Source organism: Mirounga angustirostris, unplaced genomic scaffold (genome assembly GCF_029215605.1).
Source record: "Mirounga angustirostris isolate CCGP_5_RB_7025 unplaced genomic scaffold, mMirAng1.0.hap1 SCAF_5, whole genome shotgun sequence".
In the NCBI taxonomy this organism is placed as follows: Eukaryota; Metazoa; Chordata; class Mammalia; order Carnivora; family Phocidae; genus Mirounga; species Mirounga angustirostris.
The window spans coordinates 33,082,047-33,097,123 of record NW_026991713.1 but is presented as its reverse complement, the minus strand read 5'-3'; the positions used below and the strand labels follow the sequence as shown (position 1 = coordinate 33,097,123).

The window sequence follows — 15,077 nt, the reverse complement described above, 5'->3', positions numbered from 1 at the left end:
TGATTGCTGAAGACTCACTTTTTAAACATGAGTTATTTTTGTCAGTTTCAAATTATAAAAAGCTGAGATTATTTTAAAATCGAAGTCTGTAACACATACACCTTTAAGACAGATGACAACTCTTCATGTGTAGAGTGTTATTCTAAAATACTTTTCAATGAATATTAAAACTTAAAATATTATGCAAGAAAATAAGAAAACAGTAGAGACTGCAGTCTTCTTTATTAACATGGTGAGGGTCTCCCAGCCAGATAAATCTCTTTTGCTCCATAGATCAGAAGTCAGATGCCTGGGTTTGAAATACAGGTATTTTAAACAGAGAAAATATTAGTTTATGTCAAATTCACAACATTTAATCTGATTTTGTTTTTCTCAGAAAGGAAAATCCTTAAAGATTAGGTATTTCAATTTATTGAGTTAAGAGAATCAACTTAAAAAAAAAAAAAACCCATAGAAATACCTTTGGGTACTTTAGTCTTTAATTTATCTGTCAAAAATAAATTTCATTATAATGAAGGAATCAAATTTATGAAGAAATATGTTTTATATGGAAATAAGGGTGTTACATTGCAAATATTGAGCTTTCTGTTGATACATTCAGAATACAAATTTTCTTGTGGCAGCATTTTGAGGCAATTATCTAGGATTTACTAGATGCAATAAGAATTGTCTCAAAGTATACAGGAAGACATCCATAAAATCATGAAGTCTGTATTATGACAAGGATTCATGTCTTTAGATGGTCAGTAGGATATGAAAATTTTTGATAGCAGAGTAAAACTTCCATGTGCAATTTCAGCTACATGTGTAGAACACCATGAAACAAAAATAATTAAGAGGCAGGAGATTAAACAAAAGACAATGTTTTTAAAGGTGTAAAGATCTGAAAGTCCAGGTACCATGGGAAATATTCTCCAAACAAAGATGAAAGTTGCTAGTCAAAGTTTCATAGCAACATATGCCCAATATTAATATTTAGTCTCTTGAAACAAAGTCCCCACTGTGTTTCTCTAACAACAAAGTAGCTGTTTCCAAGTGGTAGTCACATATTTGTTATGAAAATAAAACACCAAGATTTTTTTTTAAGAGAGAGTGTATGTGCGATGGGGGAGGGGCAGAGGGAGAGGGAGAGAGAATCTTAAGCAGGCTCCATGTCCAGCACGGAACCTGACGCAGTGCTCCGTCTCACCACCCTGAGATCATGACCTGAGTCGAAATCAAGAGTCAGACACTTAGACTGAGCCACCCAGGAGCCCCAAAACACCAAGATATTTGAGTGATTTCTTATTAGAGATGCCCAATAAACATCTCGCTGCTTTGCTTTGTAGTATTTTGAGTATTACTATTTTAAAATCTGATCTTGAATTGTAAAAAAAAATCCGTGGATATGAAATTATTGAGAGTAAGAAGGAGAAAAGCAGACCAGAACTCTATCACACTACATTATGAGCCTCGTCTCTGTCAATAAACTCATGCACCAAAACATATGTTTAAATCTGTGAACAGAAATTCTATTCATCACAGTTATTTTCAACTCTATCTTCTCAGTCAACAATCGGGATGGATGTGACACAATCAGAACATTGTGAAGCCACAATCATCATGATGTATTAAGTCTCCTGAAATATATTCTGGGAAATAATATGGTTGATACAACTTCAGATCCTGAAAATTGATTTAGTTAGGCTTGCTTTTTATCTGACTTATTTACATCACATCGCATCATTTAGAACATTTTAGGATTAATGCTCAACACCATGATTGGCTGAAGATTTATACCCCTGCTTCCTGAAACTCCATCTTATTGCTCACGATGAATGCAGTGAATAAAGAACAGAAATCATTCACATTTATGGGAAGCCATCAAAATGCAAAGATAAGACTTCTGGCTTGGGAATCAGAAATCTCTCTCAGGTTTGGCCCTAAAAAACCTTTTTTTTCAGTCTACACAAATGCAAACTTCCTCATCCTCACTTTTTTTTTTACTTTTTTGATGGGATAAGTAGCACAGCCATTGAATTAATGCCTATTTACCTCCAACAAAATGTATATCATCTCAGAATAATTGTAGTCAGGTAATCATATTAATATGAATACAAAATTTATTAAATCAATTCCCAAAACTGAGTATGGTCATAATGAAAATTGTTAGAATTTTCTATAAGAATTAGGTATGTAGGGGTGCCTGGGTGGCTCAGTCATTAGGCGTCTGCCTTCCGCTCAGGTCATGATCCCTGGGTCCTGGAATCGAGCCCCACATTGTGCGTGCTCCCTGCTCCGCGGGAAGCCTACTTCTTCCTCTCCCACTCCCCCAGCTTGTGTTCCCTCTCTCACTGTGTCTCTCTCTGTCAAATAAATAAATAAAAATCTTTAAAAAAGAAAAAAGAATTAGGTATATGTAGTCTTCTTCAACTTCCCCATTCTAATGCAGGTAGCCAATTTACATTCTTAACAAATGCTAAACTAGTAAAGTGGAGATCATTTAAATGTTATTAAAACTACACAAAGGGGCGCCTGGCGTCTCAGGTCATGATCTCAGGGTCCTGGGATGGAGTCCTGAGTCAGATTCTCCACTCAGTGAGGAATCTGCTTGTCCCTCTGCCCCTCCCCGCAGCCCATGTTCCGTCTCATTCTCTCTCAAAGAAAAAAAAAAATCTTAAAAAAAATAAGATAGTTTAAAAAAATAAAACTACACACAATATCCATTTTGTTGTATGCATAATGAGGGCAGAGTTGTATTTTGAAATCATTTTTCCTTTACATTTCTCTTTATAAAATTAATTGAAAAGATAGGTAGTATGATTTCTCCAACTGTGTTGATTATTGTTTTACAAAATTGCTTTAGCAATTGTAGTTTCCTTGCTATTCTACATAAATTCTGGAATCAGCTTGTCCATATCAATAATAAAACCTCTACAGTAATATTTTTTAGATTTATATCTAAGTATTTCATTTTTGGAGCTATTTTAAATGACGTATTTAGATTCTTTTGTTTCCAACTATACATTGCAAAAATACACAAACACTTGATTTTTGTGTGTTACTCTTGTATGCTAAGACCTTTGATAAACTGACTTAGTAGTTTTAGGAGGTTTTGCTTTGTTTTCCAGAATCCTTGAAAATTTTACATAGACAGTTACAGCATCTGTGAACTGGGCAGTTTTTTTTTTTTTTTTAAGATTTTATTTATTTATTCATGAGAGACAGAGAGATAGAGGCAGAGGGAGAAGCAGGCTCCCAAAGAGCAGAGAGCCCAATGCGGGGCTCGATCCCAGGACCCTGGGATCATGACCTGAGCCGAAGGCAGACGCTTAACAATCTGAGCCACCCAGGCGCCCGAACTGGGCAGTTTTATTTCTGCCTTTCCAACCCGTCTGTATTTTATTCTTTTTTCTTGATTTATTGCACTGGTTAGAACCTCTGGTAAAGGTTAAATGAAAGTTATAAGAAATCCTTGTCTTGTTCTTCATCAAGAAAGTTTTCAGTTTTTCACTGTAATTATGATGTAGCCTCTATGTTTTCTATAGATTTCCTTAATCAGGTTGAGGAAATTTCTTTCTCATCTATTCCTGGCTTGACAATTTTTTTTTAGCATGAAAGAATACTCATATTTTCAAATATGTTGTCTGCAACAAACTGATATAATTTTTTCCTCTCTCTTGACTACTAATAAGGTGACAACATTGACTAATTTTTGGATATTGGACCAGCTTTGCATTTCTGGAATAAACATTATTTGGTTGTAGTGAATTACTCTTTTTAATATGTTTGATTTGATTTGCTAATATTTTGTTATAGATTTTTGCATCTGTGTTCGTGAAGAATATTGTTCTGTAGTTTCCCTTTTATATGCTTTGTAAATGTCTCATTATGTTATCAGGATCATAGTAGCCTTGTTAAATGAGTTGGAAAATATTCTCTCCTCTTCTATTTTCCTGAAGAGATTGTATAGAATTGATGTTGTTTCTTTTTCAATGGTTTGAAATAATTTGCCAGGGAAACCACTGGGGCCTAGAGATTTTTTATTCCAGAAGATTTTAGACAATAAATTCATACTTCCTTAATAGTTATAGAATATTCAAATTATCTATTTCATCTACGGTAAATATTGGTAGCCTGTAACTTTCAAAAATTGGCCCATTATTCTCTGAATTGTTTAATTCCTTTGCAAGAAGTTGTTCATAATGTTCTCTTGTTATCTTTTAACACCTGCAGGGTCTGCAGTGATAACCAGTCTTTTATTGCGGTTATTAATAATTTGTGTCTCTCTCCTTTTCTGTCATTGTTTTGATCTGTTTGTTTGCTTGCTTAATTTTGTTTTTGTCTTAGAAACCTGAAAAGATATAGAGAAAGGGTATGTAAAAGGAAAGGCCTCCTTCATCCTTCCCCCAGCTTACTCTCCCCAGAGGCAGGTGTCCTGACCAGCCCCTACCCCCACCCATTTTCAAACTCATATGTCAATAAAAGGCCAGGTTTGGATTTTTTTCTTTTGGTAACTGGAATCATGCTGTATGTATTGTTTCCAGCCCAGCACACTCCTTTTATCCATTACATATTCCACAGAATTAGTGTCACCATTTGGGGTATTTTATTCTTCTGTTACAATTATGTCCACTTTTGTGCGCAAATTTGAGTACAAGGGGTGGAATTTGAGGGGGAGACTCTCAGTTTGGGTCCCTGCTGACCTGAGGTGAAGGCGTGTTTATAGCTATTTTGAATAATATGCCAAGGATATTCTTGAACAAGTATTTTTAAGGACAATTGTTTTCAATTTTACTGGTTATGTCCCTAGGAATAGACTTACTCTATCATACGGTAGATGTATTTTTGATTGCATTTGCAGTGAGCAATCGGGGGATGAGATAGTGTCTCTTTTCTGGGACAAAGAACAGGTGTGCTTACTGCTTTCTATAAAAACAGTGGCTTCCCTGAGCTTAGAGTGTCTCAGCTTCTATACAAACCTACAACACACACAGCTTCTATTTGGGTCCCTTTGTCATCTTCTGGGACTTGGGAGGCAGGAGACATTGATGTGTATGTTCTGATGTTCATGCTATTTGTTGTTCTTTGAGTCATATGGCCCTTCATCTCTCAACCAGGAATCTCGGGCTTTCTGTCAGCATCTGTGAAACAGTTATAAGCTAAAATTAGCTAACTTTTTTACTTTGTAAGAAAGGTAAAATCAAATCTGAGCCCTGGACAACAGAAAACCATATTATAAAATTTGAAAGTCCAAACTTTTCAAAAAATAATTTTAAGAATAAATTAATAATGTAGTTATTACCTTTCTAAAGATATCTGAACAATCAGACTCTCCCTGGATACTTTCCTTCTATAGCAACTATTGGTTGTATGAGTCTCAGCAATGTAGGAAAACTTTGTGATGACCATTTTCTGGGTAGGAAAGCAGTTCAATAGACCACCTGTAGCCTAAATATATACCTTAGAGCGTACTTAGAAGTTGAAGCTAAGTTGATAAGGCATTTAATATCTCTACTACTTACTTACTTTGTCATATAATGTTGCTTATCTCTTTTAGTAACTTCTGTTTCCTTTTTTAAATTGTTATTTTTTTATTATTATGCTATGTTAATCACCATACATCACATCATTAGTTTTTGATGTAGCATTCCACGATTCATTGTTTGCGTATATCACCCAGTGCTCCATGCAGAATGTGCCCTCCTTAATACCCATCACCAGGCTAACCCATCCTCCCACCCCCCTCCCCTCTAGAATCCTCAGTTTGTGTTTCAGAGTCCATTGTCACTTCTGTTTCTCTTTCCAAAAGAGGCACACATGTGACTAATACATCAACAAATCCATTGAGTTTATTAATATGATTATAATTACAGCCTCATGTAAGTTTTGTATATGCTTCATAACTCCAGGTGTTTTTTTTTTTTTAAGATTTTATTTATTTATTTGACAGAGAAAGAGACAGCGAGAGAGGGAATACAAGCAGGGGGAGTGGGAGAGGGAGAAACAGGCTCCCTCAGGGAACCCGATGCAGGACTCCATCCCAGGACCCTGGGATCATGACCTCAGCCAAAGGCAGACACTTAACGACTGAGCCACCCAGGGGCCCGACTCCGGTTATTTTGTAATAGCATGTTTAGCTAATCATAATCCTGCAACACAAAGTATGGTTGCCAAGTGGAAATCATAAGTGATGTTTAAATGAGTTCTACAAATTTTAAGCGTGATTTGACAGAAAAATAAAAATATAGAAAAAGTTGTTTCTTCCTTTGCTGCTTAAAATATGGCACAGCTAGTAGCATTCTGAATGCAGACAGAATTTAGTTAAAAACATCAACATAAAATTATTACAGCCAAGAGAGTTGATGGAGAGGATTCTATAAAAAAGCATTAGATTATACAAGGCAATCATGTTTTATTGTGAAAATTAAATATTTTAATATGTTAAGATAAGTCTTAAACATGTTACTAAAATATTTTAACACACATCTATTAAATATTATACATAAATTATTGAGGGCAGAATTTAACTCTAAATGAAATTACTTTGGTTGAGAAATAAATAGCATTATTTTGAATAGAGACTAAAGAAAAGAGTAATTTTTCAGTTAATTCTAAAAAAGTTGACTCCTTTTAGAAAAGTCTTCTTTTGGGGCGCCTGGATGGCTCAGTCATTAAGCATCTGCCTTCGGCTCAGGTCATGGTCCCAAGGTCCTGAGGTGGAGCCCCTCATCAAGCCCCACATCCAGCCCCGCATCGAGCTCCCTGCTCGGCAGGAAGCCTGCTTCTCCCTCTCCCACTCCCCCTGCTTGTGTTCCCTTTCTCGCTGTGTCTCTCTCTGTCAAATAAATAAATTTAAAAAAAAATCTTTAAAAAAAAGTCTTATTTTTCAACTTAATAGAAGTTTATCAAACTGAGTTCATTTTTTAAAGACCAGAAGTAAACTTTAATTTGTATTTGAGTAGGCCTCGTCATCTGCTAATTTACAAATATGATGGTATGTATGCCCACCCACTATAGTTAGAAATTTATCATTCAGTAGGAACTCCATCAGAATAAGAGCTTTACCACTAAAGGTCACTTTATGTTAGGCTACAGGCTGATGCTTATACATGATTATTTGAAGCTTCAAAATAAAGGATAATAGCATTTATTTTTCTCATGGATAATTTCTCCACTATGTTTTATATACTTAGCTCATAGTGACTCAGAAGCCATAAATATTCCAGTAAGAAATCAATGTAGAGATTTTTCTGTAAATAAAGGTTCTTTGTGACTTGAAATTGTCCCATAAAACAATTTTTATTTTGTCCTGTCCTGTGAGTTTATATGGGATAGTTTATATACCAAATGTGAATGTCATTTGTACCTATATGCATAGCTTGCAATACTTTTTCTCAAAAATAAGATTTTTAAAAATCAAGATTGCCTCCAGATCATGTATCATACTTCATTTCTATCAGTCAAAGATCCAGGCATATTGACTGACAACATTGATCTTGTTCATTTACCCAGTGGGCTTTCCATTATATCTACCTCGATTAGAAAACTATGGGGAAAAAATAGAAATGAACCATCTTGAATCAGTTGCTCTAATGTACTATCAGTGTCCATAAATCATGGCTAGTAAAATTCTTTCAACCTGTGTTAATTTCAGAGGTCATGGATTAACTGACTTTTGGTATTAGAATATAGAAGTTTTAAGATCAGTACCAACACGTGGGAATTATGGGTACTATACAAAAAATATTCAACAGAAAAGCTTAGGTTTCAAGATTCAGGAATGTTAGAATTTACACTAATGAAGTATATAGCTTCAAGCAAACTTTCAGCTAGCAACTGCAGGACTAGTAGGAATTTTATAGCAGAAGAGACAAGAGGACCAATTCAGATTTATATTGTTGACTCATGGTTAAACTCAGTCTTTTCAAAGAAATATAAAATTGTCACTGACATATGATATATACTTAATAAATATGTTTAATCAATAAGTAAAACATTATACTAGGAAAACCACATTATTACCTACATACCATTGCCCCACCACTACCACCTCCATAACCCATTGATCAGGAGCAAACAGATTTCTCCAACAGCTCTGGTGAAATCAGGGCATTGAAGAAGTCCTGCTCTTATAAGAAGTCAAGGAAAACAGGAAAGCAATAACCTCTTAATGCAAGGGTTCATAAATTATAATCTAAAGAATGTCTCTTCTAATGTGTTGTCCTCAAGGGGCAATGAGTGAAACTCTTACCTGAAGAATTATTTGGTGAGGGAGAAGTAATTGTGGGTTCTTACTTAACAATTTTACATAGCTTTCCAACAAGAATTATCAAACTCTCATAAACTCACCAATAAGAGATTTAAAAAGGCAAGCTCAGGGATGAGGGGTAAATATTTATCAAATAAAAGTGTGAAATTCTGGCATGCAGAAAATATCTTGAATAATAAATTTATAAGAAAAAGTAGGCAACACCATATAAAAATGGACTGGAGACTTGTATAGCCATTTCAAAAAAGAGGACACCTAAATGTTGACTTTCTATCATCTGTGTATGTATGTATGTATGTATGTATCTATCTATCTGCAAGCTCATTATTAATCACTGGAATTCCGATACATACTCACCAAAATGGCAAGAGTTAGCAAGACTAACAATACCAAATGACAGCAAGGATGAAGAGTAGCTTGAACTTTTTTACATTGCTGGTGGTACTATAAATTTTGAAAAACTATGATGGTACCAACTAAACTGAATGTAGGCATAACCTATAATCCAACAATTTCGATCACAAGTACATAATTAATAGAAATACCTACAAATGAGTACTGAAAGACATCTACAAGGTGTTAATAATATAGTAGCCCCAAACTGAAAACAATCCAAATGTTGTTTAAAGGTAGGGTAGATAAGTAGTTTTTGGTATATTTCTACGATGGAATACCATATGACAATGAAACAAATATGCTAATAAAGCTCACATCAACATGAAAGAATCTCCAACATAATATTCAGTGAAAAGTCAAACACATAAGATTATGTACTAAAAAAAAAGATTACAGGGGCGCCTGGGTGGCTCAGTTGGTTAAGCGACTGCCTTCGGCTCAGGTCATGATCCTGGAGTCCCGGGATCGAGTCCCGCATCGGGCTCCCTGCTCGGCAGGGAGTCTGCTTCTCCCTCTGACCCTCCTCCCTCTCATGCTCTCTGTCTCTCATTCTCTCTGTCTCAAATAAAAAAAATAAATAAAAAAAAATAAAAAATAAAAAAATAAAAAAAAGATTATGTACTGAATTACTCCATTTATATAAAGTTTAAAACCTGGCAAAGTTAATCTATGGGTTGTTAAACATGAGCATAATAGTGATCTTTTGGAAAGAGGGTGCCAGTGTGAGTAGATCTTATGAATTTGTCAAATGAACACTTGTTAATTGTGCCAGATGGTGACTACAGACCACAAGAGAAATTGAAATAGAGAAGCTTATTTTTCAAGGGTTCTGTAGGAATTTAAGGGGCCACAGAGAGAGGTTTAGGCAGAGTGTAGACAGAGAGAGAATTGGGAATAGGGACACATGCCTTTTTTAGGGTCTATGAGTGGAGTGCTTTGGGGTTCCCAAGCTAAGGCCATATTGGTCGGTTCAACTCAAAAGAATGGGTTTTGGTAAGCCCTATAGGGGTCTTATCTAGTGGGCACATAAGGGGAAGGCATCGGGAGGCAGAGGAGACCGCTCACAGGGCTGTTGGAGGTCATACCAGGAACTTAGATGTACTCGTGACTGCAGGCTGCTTAGCCACCCAAAATGGATGCAGAACAATGCAGCAATACCAGGGAGTAGCTGAACTATACTCTCGACAGAGGGATAATAGGAATGATTTCTGTGGTGTTGGTAATGTGCTATTCTTGGTTGGAGGAATGATATTTACATGACCATGTTTACTTGGAGAAAATGTATACAACCATAGTACTTTTCTGTATGTATGTCATACGTTGATTTTGTTTAAAATTCACATGAATTTATGAAATGATTATTATTCAGTATACAAACCTATAGGTTTTTCAGTGCATAAAACACAAAACGCATTTGAAGTGGACATTGTTAGGTTGGTACAAACTGGATACTTTTTTCCTGCTTTTATTTTTCATCAGTTGACTGACTCATTCCTATTTTAACTGAAGTCTCCTCAACCTTTGTTTACTGAATAATTTAAATGAGTAAATGTGCCGAGATTAGAGGCAGAATCTTTTTTTTTTTTCCCGTAGAAAAAGAATTGGCAAGTTTTCTGAATATTTATAATGATCCACAAGGAAGCATGACAACTTCAAAAAAATCTGTGAAACTTGACGCAAGTGGGGGTAGTCTAAGTCTTTTTTTGCCTTCTTCAAAGTAAGCTCGATCTTTGAAATAGTATTCAGCTTTGTTTGGATCTGTCAGCAAGACACAAAGATGAACTATGCCTGGAACGCCATTGTCTGCTCGATTTGAAATGAACCCCTTCAAGTTTTCCTGGTGTACTGTGCAGTGAACTAGGTCATCTCAACACCTCTTTTAAGCAGAATAACTTGAAGAGTTGTGTGAATAACTCCTCAACTCTTTCTAGCTCTGCATCTACATCAGATGAACCAGAATGAACATTCAGCTGGATGCTATGTCCTCAAGATCAGAAAGGCATAAATTTCAGTCTAGAGAGAAATGGACTTTTTTTTTTTTTTTTTGCCAGGGAGAGGGAGGAATTTATCCCAATTCAGAAATGGTGAAGGAAGGCCACCCCCCCACCTCCACTTCTAGGTTTCAATGAGAGGAACTTTATGTAAGTCTTAAAATTTTATTGTCAAAAGGAGAATTGAATAAAACACAGTGGGAAATATTTTGAATTTTTGAATATTAAATATTCAAATTAAAAATTCAAATCTTCAAATACTTGAATATTAAAAAGAGTAACTGAAATTTTACCTCTAGGTTGGTGTGGCGTGATAAATGATTTGCTGGCATTAACTATGGTCGCAGGATGGCCAAATAATCAAGTGAAGAGTAAAGCAAAAAAATAAAATAAAAATAGGGCGCCTGGGTGGCTCAGTTGGTTAAGCGACTGCCTTCGGCTCAGGTCATGATCCTGGAGTCCCGGGATCGAGTCCCGCATCGGACTCCCTGCTCGGCGGGGAGTCTGCTTCTCCTTCTGACCCTCCTCCCTCTCATGTGCTCTCTCTCATTCTCTCTCAAATAAATAAATAAAATCTTTAAAAAAAATAAAAAAATAAAAATAAATAAAAATAAAGCATTTGCTCAAATTCAGTTTTACTTTTCAATTTTGCTAGTAACTTTATTGAATCGAGGAAATTCAGCCAAAATCAGAGAACCCCCACATGTACTTGGATCACCTAACCTACTTTAGAGTTCCCATATTTTTCACGAAACTTTAATTCTTTGAAATATCCTCTCTCTCTCTCACACACACACTGTTTTACACACACTCTCACACACAACTTACAAACACATGCTTACATTGAATGCACACCCATGTACATTCACCCAGTTTTCCCAATGGAGTAGGCCCAGGGCAGGCATGCTACACTGTTTCCCTTTGAGACAGTGTATATTATGGATGGTACATAGCCACAGCCTGGAAGCAGTTACATTCAGCCTAATACAGCGATCAGGGGATTCAACAGGTGCTGTGTCTGCTCATCAATATATGTCGTGGGTCACCTGGTTGGTGTCATTAAGGATGTTACTTGCAACCTGAATATTCCTTTCAGATCCAAGAAATGTCAATTGCTAAAGGCAGTTTTAGAAACCATAGAAAGTAGTTAAACTGGACTTTATGGGTGATGCAGTAGGGGTATAATAAAATCTGTAGGGTCCTGCTGAGTTAATATACCTTTTCAGAACTTATCCTGTATAGGCAGAACAGCACAGCTACTTACCTGGCTTGAAAAATCGTCTTCAGAGAGTATCTTCAGGCCTGGCAACTCCTCTTATGCTTTGCTGGACATTTATGCTTTTTTCATAGTAAACTCTGTTATGAAATTTCTAAGTCAGAGACTTCCTTTCTCAAAACTCCAACTCAGTCCTTTGCCTACTTTATGTGATAAAATAAACTGAAAACTCCTGGGTTAAGCAAAGTCTAGCAAGCCTCTTTACTTGTAGGTCTTCTTAGAGCCTTTGATACACTGATGGGCATTATGAACTTCCAAGCAGAAGTGTTAACCAAAGGCACTTGACCACATACCTCTTCTTCAAGGGGCTTCTTCCAACACTAGTGTGTGTTGACACATTATGAAAGTCAAGAGTCTATACAGCTATTAATTCAATGAAGATGTATTATACCCAGCTATTTATCAGGAGCTTTTCAAGCTACTAAGGATACAGAAATGAGCAAGGCTGTAAAGTAATTATTCTCTTGGAGACCACATTCTAGAAGATGGGAGACAGAATAAAGAGCTAAGTAGTAAATAATAATACTAATATTATAAGCATATGAAACATATACTACTTGCTGTGACAGGAATAATAAAGGTCTTTGGTCTGACGCAGTGTCTCACAGCTTCTGTCAGCATCCAGGAAACTAACAAGTTAACACGTTTACTTGCTAGTAGAGTGAATCTCAGATCCTTCACAGTTCTTTACACACTCTTGCACTTCTCCCAGAAGTGGATGGCTGTTGTTTGTTGGTAGCTGCTAAACTTACTCCAATGGTAGAGAAGGGGTTTCTTTTGTCAAAATCTAGACTCAGTAACCCTCCCCACCCCATGGGAGGCAAACTCTACACTGTATTTCTGGTCCGTTTTAGGCAGGAGAGTTTCCTCTCCCCCTCCTTCAGTGGTGGTAAATCACTGCTCATTATTACTGTTTTATCCTTGACCCAAGAGAGTTTCTTGGCCTTTCAGTCAGTGGAGTGAGATATGTCCTGCTACAGAAGCAGTTTTGCTTCTGCTCTTCTATAGAAAAAGTGGCTTGGGGCGTCTGGGTGGCTCAGTCTGCTAAGCGTATGCCTTTGACTCAGGTCATGATCCCAGCGTCCTGGGATCAGCCCAGCTCAGCCTGCTTCTCCCTCTCCCTCTGCTCTCCCCTCACCCGCCTGGGTATTCCTGCACACTCTGCTCTCTCTTTCAAATAAATAAATTAAAGAAATCTTTAAAAAGAAAAAGTGGTCTTTGACTATGGCCTAGGGGCAAGAGAGTTTGTTGCTTTCCTCCAAGGTTTAAGATTTTTGCATTAGAAAGTAGGCAGGTTTCCTTTTCTTGAATTCCAGCAGCAATCACCACTATTTCATCAACAACACCAACACCTCTCTTCTCTTGCCTTACCCTTAATCTTTTTAATAAGCACTAATAAATGCTCAGGGAAAAGAACATGCAAGGGAGTGTAAATTTCCCTTATATCTAGGTATCTTAGCTAGTGGCAGTTTTCAGTTTAGCCCCAAATTTGTTCAATTTTTAGCTGATTTCTTCTTTCATAACGTGCAGTGCCCATCCCTTCCACCCATGTTCTGCCAAATTTTCGAGTATCCATTTTTCATTTGGGAACTCCATTTTCTTGGTTGCCTTGCAATCTCTTCTCTCTGAAGTACTTATACGAAAGGTGTGATTTTTGTATATTCTCCAGTCATCTCATTTTTCACGCCTAGTCTCATTGCCCACCTGGGCTGGTGTTCCGGCCTGTTGGGAGGGCAGGAGCCGAGGCGGCATGGCAGTCGCTGCTGTGGCCTGGGAGAAGGGAATGATTTTATCCAGAACCAGCACTGCTTGCCTCTCCTCTTGCAGGGCCTGTGCTTTTTACATCCGGGGTCTTCTGCAACATGCTGGTGATGCTGCTCACCACCGCCCTCATATTCCTGGCCTGCCAGCATGTTATAGGATTTGATGAGTTGAAGACTGATTACAAGAACCCCTGAGACCAGTGTAATACCCTGAATCCTCTTGTACTTTCAGAATACCTCATCCATGTTTTCTTTTCTTTTCTTTTTTAAAGATTTTATTTATTTATTTATTTGAGAGAGAGAGAGAGAGAGCGAGAGAGAGAGAGAGCACAACCAGGGGGAATGGCAGGCAGAGGGAGAAGCAGGCTTCCCGCTGAGCAGGGAGCCCGATGCGGGGCTCGATCCCAGGACTCCAGGATCATGACCTGAGCTGAAGACAGACACTTAACTGACTGAGCCACCCAGGTACCCCTCATCTGTTTTCATCTGTGTCATGTTTCTTTGTGCAGCAGAGTGCCTTATACTGGGTCTCAATATGTCCCCTTTGGCATATTGTATTTGCAGGTATTTGAATTGGCCAGCCATGAGTACACCAGGACATCATGACCCCATGGCCATCATGAATGCGGATATTCTAGCATATTGTCAGAAAGAAGGATGGTGCAAATTACCCTTTTATCTTCTAGCATTTTTTTTTTTTTTTTTTTTTACTACTTAAGCAGTATGATCCATGCTTTGGTGAGCTCTTAGAGCTTCCAAAGGAAGGGATTCTATTCAACAAGATCTTCTTTCCAAGAGTAGCCTTTGGAATTTGATCAGTTACTTTAAAAAATGATTCAGTTTTTAAATGTTTCCACATATTTTGCTTATGGAAAGACTGTTTTCCTATGTTAGCCTGGAACAAAGAATTTAAATGGAATTACATATAAAATAATGCAAAATGATTACCTCTGGTGTTGACAGGTTTGAACTCGCACTCCTTAGGGAACGACCATAATCCTCTGAATGATTGCATTAATTATTGACTGTCCTTGGTCCATTGGAAGTTTTTCTTTGTAAGAACTTGTCAGGATCATTTTGATTTTATTGAAATGCCATCTAATTGTAAGTTAGCTGTAGATATTGGGTGATTCAAGTTCTGAAAACACGTACTTGACCTGTGGGAAACTTTGTGGGTTTCCTCATCTATCATGTCAATGATTATATATGGATCCATTTAAAAGTGTAAGAAAAGTGGAATTTTTTTTTCTCTTCCACTTGAATATTATCCCTCTGTATTACAGGAATGAGAAATTTCACATATTTCCATCAGAGTAATATACTTGCTTTAATTCTTAAGCATAAGTGAACATGACACAAAAATATATGCTGGATTTAAGAATGCATTTAAAGCCATTTCA

At 36.9% G+C, this 15,077-nt stretch overlaps 1 long non-coding RNA gene and 1 pseudogene across 1 annotated transcript in view; both read left to right on the top strand.

Moving 5' to 3' along the window:
- Positions 1 to 15,077, top strand: part of LOC123838110 (uncharacterized) — a 270,249-nt gene that overhangs the window by 28,696 nt on the left and 226,476 nt on the right. The gene's annotated exons all lie outside the window — the stretch shown is intronic.
- LOC123838094 (protein cornichon homolog 1-like) lies at positions 13,703 to 14,427 on the top strand (annotated as a pseudogene).